A 12,870-nucleotide genomic window follows, 5' to 3' on the forward strand; every position below is an offset into this window, starting at 1 on the left:
ATTTATTTTGACAACCAATACTGTACGTAACTCTGAAGGTGAGGACACTTAAAATTATTAGTATGTACCTGACACTCTTTCAATGGGTGATAGCATCAAGTATAACCTGTATGCAGTTGCTTAAGGTTTAACGTTATTATGAAGTATATGGGTCAGCACATCTCCAACACCTTAACAAACAAGACTGTGAATTTCCAGCGTCTCCTCCTCCGAAACTGTTAATTATGGGGTGAAATCTGGTCCTTTGACTTTCTCTGGTATTTGGTATTTGAACTAAAGAGACAGATGGATGGATACAACTGCAGGATCTAGAGAATAATATCTGGAGTGGTTTTCAGATGAGAGTTAGCCTGATATAATTATTAGGATCTAGTGTAATGTGCTGGGCTGGTTGGTGGTGTAGTGGCATCAGCACTGGACTTCAAGGCAGATGGTGCTGAGTTCAAACCCGGCCAGGTCCCAACCTGGGCAGCAGCAGTAGCTGCGCAGAAGAAAGACCTGGCAATCTACTTCCGTATCTTGTCATGAGGAGTAGGACTCGACTGAACAACATCAAGGTGTGACACACTAAAGCTCTTATCTTCCGTACTCACTAAGATCACTGAATTAGTTTGTGCATTGTTACCTTTACCCATACTGCTAACTTCCAACATCCACCATGCTTTCTAGCATGTTTCTTTTCTCTTCACAATACCAAGAAGAAAACACTTATTTTGGAAACTTACAACCTTCTCCATGAAATCCAGAAAAAATGTATTTGAAGCAGACTCAGCCAGTTAGCCTCTAAAGCAAGTGACCTATGGCTCTTCATGAAAACCCCAGACCTTTTGACTTCTGGAGACAAGGGCCCCTACTACTATTTGCATGGGAAATGTGAAGTAAAGTAAAATGAAATAGTCAAATTACAGAGTCACTGGTAAAGGCACTGCACTTATTTTTAAGTTTCCTTAGTAACACTAACTTCCTGAACAATGCCATAATTGCATCTGTGGACTTTTTCCCCTCTTCTTCACCATCCAACTCTATTTATAATAATCCCCTCTGCCTGTCTCAAGAAGCTGAATAGAGTAATATTTTAATCCTGTTTATCTCTCCACAGACGCAACCTGACCTGCTGAGTGTTTGCAACTTTTTCTGGTGGTATAAAGATAATGAACATATAGTTAGTTGCTTTTCCTTCGTCCCTATTACAGAAAATACAACATTTTATCTTCCAGTAATTCCCACAAGCTATTTTCCATAATTATGAAATTTCTGTCCAATTTCGAAATTGTCCTTGTGTGTATACTATGCCCCTAGTGGCCTAATCTGCTTCGTGGATTTCTATTCTTTACAAAAAGAAAGCCGTATGCACACTACAGAAAAAAATAAACTTAATTACTGGGCTTGATGAGCATCATGAGCTTGTGAAAAATCTATATAAATGCATACTTTTTATTTGGGTTGATGAATGTCACTTCAACAGTGACTAACTTAATCAAATCTAGAAAATATTAATATTATCTGCAGCATCAGTAATTTAAATGTCTATTGATTTGCAAATTAGCGTTGAGAAACCAGTTAAGATAGCTTGAAGGAATCTATAGTTTATCCGTGTCTTGATCTACAACCAGGCATTTTCTGTAAACTCACTAGTTTCTTGAAAGCACCAGCTTTCAGGCATCCGTCCTGGTGACAGGCTGTATTTTGCAATCACACGTTTGATATCAACTTGAAAATACTGATTTCGGCTATTTGCTGCGTGTTTCAACTGAGAGTTGCAATTTTTGTTTAGGAAAAGATGGACCTTCGCTACGGTGACAGAACATGATTGTGTGTAAGAAATAACATTTTCGCAAAGTCACGCAATCTCTATTGCAATTCTTACAATTATACTGGACAGGAGCAAAGATTTGTATGTAACTTTTCAAGCCGCGGAGATGATGCTTTCTGATGAGACAGTTAATGCTTTTTGCTGTTTGCCACTAGGACAGGCCAATTAAAATAATAACCAAGCTTACCGGACGCGTGTTTTCTATCAAGTGAGAGCTACTTTACGTGCAAGAGTATAAGCGGTCAGGGAAATCCCTTCCAGATGCGTCTGAGAACGCGGGAGCCCGACGTCGAAGGGGCGGAGATGACTCCGGACACCCGTGGCAGGCGGAGGTAAACTCTGAGAACGCTATTGGCCGGGCTGCTGCCGGTATGTAAATGAGGGGGCGGGCAGAAGCGTCGGGCGCGGGCAGCGGCGCTGGGAGCTGTTCATTCACTCAGTGCTAGTTGGGTTAAAGAGGCGCAGACAGACCTCCAGACAGAGACCGAGCGGAGCGCCTCTGCCTGCCAGGCTCCGTGCACGGTTAGAGTGCAGCGGATAGTAGGCAGCAGCCAACTTCACACGGGAAATTCCAAAAACGGGATTATTGCAGCCCTTATATCAACTCACTACTTAACACATCCAGTGTTTTCCACTTGTTTTTTTTATTTGGCAAATTTTGTTTGAGGGACGGTTTTTAGTTCGAGTGTCTTACTCCGTTTATCTGGAAGTGTTTGGGCTAGAAGCAGAAACTGCATTGCTTCCCAACGCCGCCTAGGTCAAAAGGTAAGATATCTGATATATTGAGGTGATGGAGAACCACTGAAGGTGAAGTGTGTTTGTTCGTGAACTGCTACTATTTTTCGCGGTGTCTTTCAAGTACAGTAACCAGGCCTACAGATTTCTAAAGGGATGAAATAAGACATTGCTGAAAATAAACAACAGATCAAGAAGCATGTGTAAAAGAGGCGACAGATTCGGACTGCGTAGGAGTTAAAATGAAAACGTACAGTTTCAAACTACTGGGAACAAAACCTGCAAGTACTATGGAAGGTACCGGCATACGATATTTAACATTTCATGCAACAGGGTCGTTGATCAGTTAGAAATCCAAGTTTGGCACGTAGTAAGTGACATTAATAAAGTTGATAGATTAAACTGGACAATTGGCTCGGCGTCAGATATAGCAAGAACACACTTGACAGGAGTCAAAGATTTGCCCGAAGTGAGCTCCAGTTGTACGTTTACAATACCGTTTTCAGATCCTGGGTTAATTACTGTTCGGCATACGAGATGTAAATTCTGGAAGATATTTCAAGACATTTAATGAGTTTTTACTCCTTGCATCCTGCAAAACGCCCCAGAGTCAATATTGTTATTGAAGCGTTTCAGTTTTGTAGAAGACTCGAGGCAATTCCTTTTTCGTCTGCCTTGATGGAGCTCTGTTACTAAAAATGCCCTAACTTGCTCGGCTTTGTAGACGGTTGCTGTATGTCGGCGCGAGGCGACGCTTGCCAGCTGCGGGGAACCTGGTGTGGATGAAGTTCAGCCTAAATTAACATGTGAATCACTTGATTTTTTTTTATTTGACTCAAGCTTTCGAGAGAATAGATTAAGACCTATAAAGTGTCAGACTCTTCAATCTCCTTTGATGTGCTTTCCCAGAACTCCCGCGGCTAATCCCTCTGGCGGTTACTAACCTCGTTTAGAGGTGGTTCCCATCTCTTCCACACTTGCTTAAGTACTAGGCGAGCTTCCAAATTATTTTACTTGAATTAGGTAACAATGAAAAAATTACATTTCAAGAGTTATTCACAATAATGTAAAAAACTGAGGTTGTGCCTTAGACAATTGTGCAATTGCATATGCTACATTTCTAATGCGCAGTGTTAAAGGGGATTTGCCTTTGGGAAAGGGATAGTTACGAGACAAAATCGTTCTGGATAAGGATAGGCTTCTATCTGATGTGATTCAGTCCGAACATGTGCGCAAGGGATTTGATTTCGGGCCCATATGACAACACTAGGTAATCGATTAGGAATCGGCGATCCCAAGTAATGACAGAATCGGCGTAGATTGGTAGCACATGATGCTTGGCAATGATGGATTTTGTGTGTGGGTGCGTGTGAGTGAGACTGCGATACATCCATCAATGTGTTTCAGAGGGAATATCAATGGACGGTGTAATCGCCTGTTTTATGTTTATATCCAGCCGACTGCCAAATTATGAAGTTAAACCAATCAGTTTGGAGATTTCAGGAGGCTGACTTTCTCGCATTCCTATTAAACTACTGCCATGCGGTAGGAATTGTTTGGCGTGTCACATTTTGTGGGCAGTTTCTGACCCTTCAAATAATTCTGGGGATTTTGTTACAATGCAGCTTTAAAACAACTAAATGTGAGAAGAGGCTATTGGTAAAAAGTCAGCGGCTCAGGCAGCCGCTTTTGGTGAGTGAAATAGTGACGATTTCAGTTTAATGCCCTTTCATCCCAGCTAAAAGCCGCTGGATGTAACAAGTTTTGAACGAGTAACAGAACTGAAGGCAAGGGCTGGGTGAAAGGCAGGGGAGATTAATGACAGAAAGGGATAATGACGATACAAGGCAACTGAAGCAAACAGATGGATCCAAAGGAGGAGGAAGGATTAAAATCACTACCATCATCAGCACATGTGCAGAGAACGGGCAGTAGTCATTATCTGAAATCTGCTGAACTCAGGGTTAACGTAAGCTGCTTTCCATGCCTTGATTTTTTGTTAATTGAGTTTCATAGGAACAAGTCAGAAGGCTGATGAGAAGTCAAAAGAGGGAGAGGGCGGAAAATTAAGTGGCATTGATTGGATGGTCGCCCAAACAATTGATTTATTCATTACAACAAACACTCAATCTACATATGGTCCTCCCAGTGCGATGATGACAATGTCCTGAACAACGAATGCAGTATATGGCAATTAAAATATATAATTTTAATCATTGATAGGGTAAATGCAGGCAGGCTTTTCCCACCGAGTTTTGATGGGACCACGACTAGAGATAATCGGTTAATGGTGAAAAGTTTAGGGAGAACATGAGAGGAATCTTCTTCACTCCCCAATGCCATTAGGCTTTACAATTCTACCTCCAGGACTTAAGAACTTTTTTAAAAGCTATTAATGCTTTTTGAGACGGTGATTTGGATGCATATCATATTTTTTTACTGAGTTAAGTATTGTATGTAATTAGTTTTGCTACAGCAAGTGTATGGGACATTGGAAAAAAGTTGAATTTCCCCATGGGGATGAATAAAGTATCTATCTATCTATCTATCTATCTATCTATCTACTCCAAGGGTGATGAGAGTGTGGAACGAGTTGCCAGTGGAAGTGGTGCATGTGAGCTTGATTTCAAAGTTTAAGAGAAGTTTGGATAGGTACATGGATGAGACAGGTATGAAGGGCTTTGGTCGATGAGAGTAAGTGTCTTAAATGGTTTGGCACTGACTGGATGGCCCGAAGGGCCTGTTTCTGTGCTTTACTTTTCTATGATTCTGTAACTCCAATTTTAAGGAACAGAGAGCTGACTCTCCTGTGTTTGCCACAGGAAGGAAAGTGAATGTGGGAAGCATTGGAAAAGTGGAACAACATCTTTACAGAACACTGGCAAGTGAGAAGTAGTGGTGTATCCCCTGTAAATAATAATTGTATCAGTTGAAAATACAGATGTTTCCATAGATGGGTACAATGAGAGGAAACGTTTAGTAGAAATGGCAATTCCAATTCATTGAACCATAAAGAATTACAATAGGAAAACATATCCCTCAGCTCACTGAGTCTACACAGACCATCAGCATGTATCTTCACACTAATCCTACATTCATCCCTTCTATTCTCCCTGCTTTCACTATGAATTCCTTCTACTCAACTAGGGGCAATTTATAATTCATATTAAGATATCAACCTGCAAATTTATGGAGTGTGGGATGAAACTAAAACAGCCAGAAGAAGTCCGTGTATGTCCAGGAAGAGCATACAAACTTTGCAGAGACAGCACCAGAAATCAGGATTACAACTGTGCTGCTGGAGCTGTGCAGTAACAGTGCTGCTAGCTACGCTAATGTGCTGCTCTCAATTCAATTCAGTTTTTGAGGTAGAGCAAGTACTTTTATACTTAACAGCTGTCACTCTGGTTCTGTTCTATACAAAACTCTTAAAGTTTAAAACAAATGAGAATATTTAACTAACAGAAAATAAACTGCAGTAGTACTAGTCATTTACAGCTTACTGATTATTAAAATACGGATTAAGAAAAATAATGTGGATATTTTATTGCACTGCAGTAATCTAAAGGGTATAATAGCTATTTTAGAACAGAATGAATGCTCATTATTCTATTGTTATTTTTACAAATTAATTTTTAAAATGCATAAAATAATTGAATTGTATTGTATTCTCAGCAATCAGTCATAATAATAAGAAATAATGTTGCAAATGTTAAACATTGAAGCAAATGAGAAAAAAAAGCTGGATATGGACAATAAGGTTTATCAACATTGCAGATTTTTTAAAAAATTGATGCAGAAAACACATGTTCTTACTGGAGTTCTGAAGAATGGTGGGGGGGAATCTCATTGAAACTTATGAAATATTAAAAAGTTTAGATAGAGTAGATGTGGAGAGGATGTCTCCCATAGTAGGGGAGGTGAGCGAGGAGCAGAGGGCACAGCATAAAAATAAAGGGACATCCAGTTAGAACTGAGATGAAGAGAAATTTCTTTAGGCAGAGGGTAGTGAATCTGTGGAATTCATTGCCACAGGCAGCTGTGCAGACCAAGTCATTGGGTATTTTTAAAGCTGAGGTTTATAGGTCTTTGATTGGTAAGGCATCAAAGGTTAGAGGAGAAGGGTGGAGATTGGGATTGAGAGGGATATTAAATCAGCCATGATGGAATGGTGGAGCAGACTCAATGGGCTGAATGGCCAAATTCTTTAAATGTCGATGTGCTCAATGATTTAGTCAATTCTTTTGACTTTGTGCTTTGTATTCACATCACTTTTGTTTTGCCACAAAACTTCACATCATCATGAAGTTACTGAGCTTGCAATACCAAATGAGTTGGAAGGATGAGTTTTATTGAAAAATATATATTACTCATGTAACAGAAAGAAACAAAGAATCACTGCCCTGTACTCTGTGTAAACTTACTGACCCCAAAGAAGGGCTCTCGTAATCCACAGTTGATATAGGGGCTTCCCTACATGATTAAAGTATTACAATGCCAGAAATAGAGGCTAAAGACATTATACATTAGAATCACTTTTGAGTATAGAGAGGAATTGGAATAGCAGGTGGATTGGTGTAAGAAGAACAGCCTAAGCCTGAATGTGGCGAAGACAAAGGAAATCACTGAGGACTTCATGGCTTCATGTCTGCAAATACATGGCTCATTTGTAGAAAGAGTTAACTGCACCAAGTTTCTGGGAGTTCATATCATGGATGACCTTACCTGCTCCCTTAATATCACTTCCCTGAACAAGAAGGCACAGCAATGCTTTCACTTCCTAAGATGATCGAGGCAAGCAGGCTCCCCACTCCCGCAATCTTAACTGTGTTTTACAGGAGCACAATTGAGAGTGTCCTGACAATTTGTATCTTCATTTGGTATGGGAGCAATTGGGTATCAGACCAGAAGTTCCTACAAAGAACTGTGAGAACAACTGAGAGAATCATAGAGGTCTCCCTACCATCCATTGGGGGCATTTATCAGGAGTGCCGTGACTGCAGGGCCCTTGGTATTATTAAGGATTCCTCCCATCCATCTGGCATCCTCTTTGACTTTCTACCATCAAGTGGGAGATTATGATGCATTAAAACAAGAACAGTCAGGATGAGAAACAGTTTCTTCCCCCAGGCCATTTGGCTTCTGCACTCCTGGTCACATCGCACTCGAAGTGTCTCTGGTTAATCTGTTCCTTACATTACAATATTTAATATTAATACACTTTAGTTTGATATTTATGTGTGATTCATCTATAGATTTTTATCATAAGTTATCAGGTGTTATATGTACTACTGTCCTTTACACCCTGGTTTGGAGAAGTGTTCTCTTGTTTCTATATACATTATATGGTTATATACATTACATACATGTATATAGTTAAATGACAATGAACTTCACTTGACCTTTTATGTATAAAACAATGACATAATTTAGAATAATATTGCATTATTCATGGTGTTATCATACTGGGAAAATACAATATTCCCAAATACTACTTTTGGGGATACATAATTGCAACATTTAAAAAAAACACACACACAAGAACAAAGGAAAAAAAGGTATAGAAATAATGAAAACACTGACAGTAATAATCCAAAGTTTCATTCAAAAATTGGTGGTGTTATTATTTATGTTGCATATTCAATAGCATATTGTTCTGAAAGTTACCATCACCACCTATTCAGAAATATAGAAGTTGTTAAAGTACATGCCTAATGATGCTTATGAAAATACTTTCTGGCTTACTCTGTCCTGAAGTTATTTGTGTGTTGGTCAATAATAATGTAAATTCACAGAAAACTTCTGTTAAGTCAATTGAGATTGCATTTCAAAGATTAATGAGCAGCTCAGATGAAGCTAAATAGTTTAAATGATAACAATCAGAAAACATCAGTAAGTAGGAGCTATTGAAAGGATTACATGACATTGCAAGTGACACGCAAGAATTTTAAGTGAAACACTTTTCCTAATAACTACTTGATAAGAAATATGTGGAAATAACAGTACTTGATATAATCTTTGTAATTGATGTAGTTTCAGTAATACATGGACAACCTTGGGCTTCATGCCCCAGCTACTCGCTGGAGAATATTCCAACTTTCTTACATTTGATGCATGATATTTAACTAAAAGGGTTAATTATACTATCTTATTAAAATTTATTTAGAATATTGTAAACTGATAACAAGGACATTATCAAAAATAAATGTTAATGGCAAAATAGTCCTTGAGTGGCTCAAGATTCAAAGTTCAAAGTACAATTATTATCAAAGTATGTATGCTGTATACAAGCCTGAAATTCATCTTCCCACTGACAGCCACCAAACAAAGGAAAACCATAGATTCCGTTCAAAGAAAAACATCAACCTCCACCCCTCCACCCCCATGGAAAAGAAAACAAATTGTGCGAACGGCAAAAAATAAAGACGAAAAATGCAGAATATAAAATATCAACCACAAAAGTCATCAAAAGAGACTAGGTATATTCAGTTCAGCTCAATTCAGTTAAATATTTTCTCCAGTTTTAGTTAAATGTAGACAACTAAAAAGATCACAAAATGCATTTGTAAATTAAGGGATATTTGATGTATTCTTCAGCAATGATGCTGCAAAAACAGCACTACAAATTTGATATAAATAGTTCTGTGTTTTGGCAATAAACAGATAATTTAAGTTTTTTAACTATATCATTTTTTTCTCTTGGATCCCTAACCTATTGCATTATTGATGTAAAATTGTATATTTAAAAAAGATTAAAGTACAGAGAGATTCAAAGTACATTTATTATCAAAGTAATCGATGAAGTTTTACCTACAATCCAGAAATCTTAAACCCACTGCACGATGATTTAAAGATTAAAAAGGTTAACCTTAATAGGCAAAGATTCAGTAGTCAACAGTTGTGTGTGTGAAATCTCTAGGGATCTGTGAAAGCAGCAGTAACAAGATCAATTAACAGGACTACTAGAATGGTATTGATGTGAAGTGTGCAATCTCATGTGGCTGACCAACACATTGACAATGCAGTGAATAGAACTGTTGTAATGCTACTTGAAAACTGCCAGCATATTTATTGTGGATGTCACTGAATACTTTGCACCATCAAACTGTATCTGAAAAGTGTATCTGCTATTAAGAAGATTATTCAATAAATGATGCTGGGTTAATGTTATTTATTTTTGTAGAGACTTCTGGATTCTATAAACTGAAACTAATGTTGAATTTAGGCATTTCTATATTGGTATTTGAATTAATTTATATTAAATAATTTGGTTTCTGTTTTAAAAGTAAGTATTAACTCATTTGTTTTCAATCAATTATTTGCCATTCAGGGTCTGGCTTCAAGAATCATTGAATATTTTTCCTGTACATCAGGTACACATGTTTACAGAGAATACAAGTGTGATTTGCAATAATCATTAGGCAGGCAGACAAAATGTTCCCATTACTAATGCAGAGCATTAACAGCTTTACCTAGCTCCTAGCCAGGCAGTGCTCAAGAGAATGTAATGATTAATCTAGGTGCAATGAGTGTTAAAATATTTAATCACCAAATCTTGCTGTCTTTTGTTTGTGATTACAACCCTTGCTGCAGAATTAAGTAGACAATTCATAAATTACTTTTTAGTGACAAAACTAATTGGAAAAAGAAGAAAAATTGCACACTATGCCAATTCACCATAGTGCTGTTTTGTCCTCTGCAGTAGACTAGCAATGTGTAGACATGGTTACCAGAAAGTAGACAGATGCATTATAATGAAAAGCAGATTTGGGATTATATTCAATGACTTATTTTCCATGATTTTTTGCAAGAATTCTTATCAACCCTGGTGCACAATGTTCCTTTATGAACATCTGTATAGACTTTATCCTAAACACGAATAAGTCCGCAGATGCTGCAAATCCAAAGCAACGCACGCAAAGTGCTGAAGAAACTCAGCAGATCAGGCAGTACCTATGGAAATGAATAAACAACGTTTCATGACTGAGAAGGAAGGGGGAAGATGCCAGAACAAAAAGATGGAAGGGAGGAAAGGCTAGGTGGAAGGTGATAGGTAAAACCCGGTGGGTGGGAAAGGTCAAAGACTGGAAAAGAAAGAAAGAGGAAAGTGGACCATAGGGGAAAGGAGAAAAGGAGACCAGGGGAAGTGATATACAGGTGAAAAGAGGTAAAAGGTGAGAGTGGAGAATAGAGGAAGCAGGAGCAGGTAAAGTTTTTATGCCAGAAGGAGAAGTTACTGTTCATGCCATTTGGTTGGAGGCTACCCAGCTGTTCCTCCTTCACCCTGAGGGTGGCTTTATTTTGGTATAAGAGGAGGCTATGGACCGACATGTCAAAGTGGGAATGGGAATTGGAATTAAAATGTTTGGCCACCAGGAAATTCCACTTTTGGTGAATGGAGTGTCGATGCTCGGTGAGGCTGTCTCCCAGTTTACAGCTTTCTCTATCTGCAAGCAGAAGTCTTTAGGACTCTACACAGTGAAAAACAGCGTATAGTCCAAAGACTTTTGCTTGCTGCCAAATTTTCTGCAGTAATGCATAAAATATTGGATTGCACAGACTTGTGAACAGATGCAAACAAAATGGAAATTGTCTGTAATCTTAGGAGTCCAGCTTCTATTGCTTGTCATAAGCAAACTTCACTGTTTCAGAATGACTCCTTGGCAGAAGCCAAAAGTCACACAAGTGTGGGGGGAGGGGGCTTGGGGTTGCAGTTCTTGTGGGTTTTTTTTAGTTTTTTGTGTGGAGAGGAGGTTTTGGGAGGAGTCTTTTTTCTTGTTGCGATTTGTTATCTTTTTGGTTTGGGGAGTGGGGTTTAGTGGGATTGATGATTGTGTGCTGTGTTTATTTTTGTGCTGGGGATTGGGGTTGCTCTTCTCTTTTAACAGACCTCCATGGTTTTTTTTGTTTTGTGGCTATCTGGAGAAGACAGACTTCAGAGTTGTAAACTACATACATTGATAATAAGTGAACTGTTGGACTTTTTTTTTGGCCCTTTGAATTACTTGGTCTTGATGGTTAGTCAGGTTATGGTTGTGTGTCTCTCAACAAAAGTTCCACCCTAAAAAAGGTGCACCAAGTCTGTAAGATTTAGTGGTTGAACAAGCAGAGATTTAATTCAGTGTATAGTAATGTAAACATTTTTTTTCAGTGTGCTTATTCAGTATTATTTTAATCCCTTATTGCAATCCTTTTTTCCATCTTCTGCAGATCTGAGGGTATGAATACTGGAGCTGCTTTCCTGTTGTCTTAATGTTTATTCTTACTATATAATGCCAGAGAGGGAACTATCAGCTGATCTTAACTGTTTTCATCTAACAAGCAGAAATGCATACTTAGATTGCAGTGGGAATTGAGGCTGATTTATCAAAAGCTAAATTTCAATGCAGTCTAGTCAGATGTATGCCTGGAAATTGGATTGCTTAGCAGTGTTTCTTTCAGCAATTTAACCTCGATAATGTTGTAGTTATGATCATTTCTCAGTGAAATCACACCAATCAAGAAACTCAACCAGCCTGCGTCCTAGAGACGTGGACACATTTGGCTGGCTGAGAGAGCATTGGGGACAGTATTGGTGTTGGGATATTCAGGAAGAGATGTGAGGTACTGCCAGGAAGGAGAACAGGAGACACTACTGGTATTGAGAGGGGTTTCGCCTCGACTGTACTCTTTTCCTAGATGATGCCTGGCTTGCTGAGTTCCTCCACCATTTTGTGTATGTTGCTCAGATTTCCAACATCTGCAGATTTTCTCTTGTTTGTGACCGAATACTCTATGCTTTTAAGCCAATAGAGTATTTAAAGCACTGACTCAGCATTTTCATTTTGTGCCATGGCCAACAAAAGCAAGCAATCTAATTGCCTTTCCCACCACACTCTCTACCCCTGCTGCCATTTTCAGAAATCAGCCAACTTGTATCCTTCAGTGTCATGCTTTACTGTGTCAGCTGTAAGATTGGGGTTCAATTCCCACCACTGTCTGAAAGGAATTTGTAAATTCTCCCTTGACCACACTGGTTTCCTCCCACATTCCAAATGATGTATGGGTTAGAGTTGGAGAATTTTAGGCATGATATGTTGTCGCTTATGGGCTGCCCAGAATAATCTTCATTGATTTGATTTGACAGAAACAATGTTTTTAACCATATGTTTTAATGCATTTGTGACAAATAAAGCTAATTCTGAATTAAAGTCAATGCTGTTCATTGACTTTAGTTTGGTATTCAATACTGTGACCCCCTCCAAGCTGATCGCCAAACTTCACCAGCTTGCTATTAGCTTATCCCTCTGCAATTGGACCTTGGACTTTCTGACTAACAGACC

The 12,870-nt window shown here is 38.7% G+C and overlaps 1 protein-coding gene across 2 annotated transcripts in view; it reads left to right on the forward strand.

The window, feature by feature from the left end:
- Positions 1 to 2,238: 2,238 nt before the first annotated feature.
- Positions 2,239 to 12,870, forward strand: part of fstl5 (follistatin-like 5) — a 793,070-nt gene continuing 782,438 nt past the window's right edge. For both annotated transcript variants that reach the window (XM_073042992.1, XM_073042993.1), the window contains exon 1: positions 2,239 to 2,578. The gene's annotated coding sequence lies outside the window, so the exon portion shown is untranslated. The remainder of the gene's footprint in view (positions 2,579 to 12,870) is intronic.

The sequence above is a fragment of the Hemitrygon akajei genome, chromosome 4, assembly GCF_048418815.1.
Source record: "Hemitrygon akajei chromosome 4, sHemAka1.3, whole genome shotgun sequence".
NCBI lineage: Eukaryota > Metazoa > Chordata > Chondrichthyes > Myliobatiformes > Dasyatidae > Hemitrygon > Hemitrygon akajei.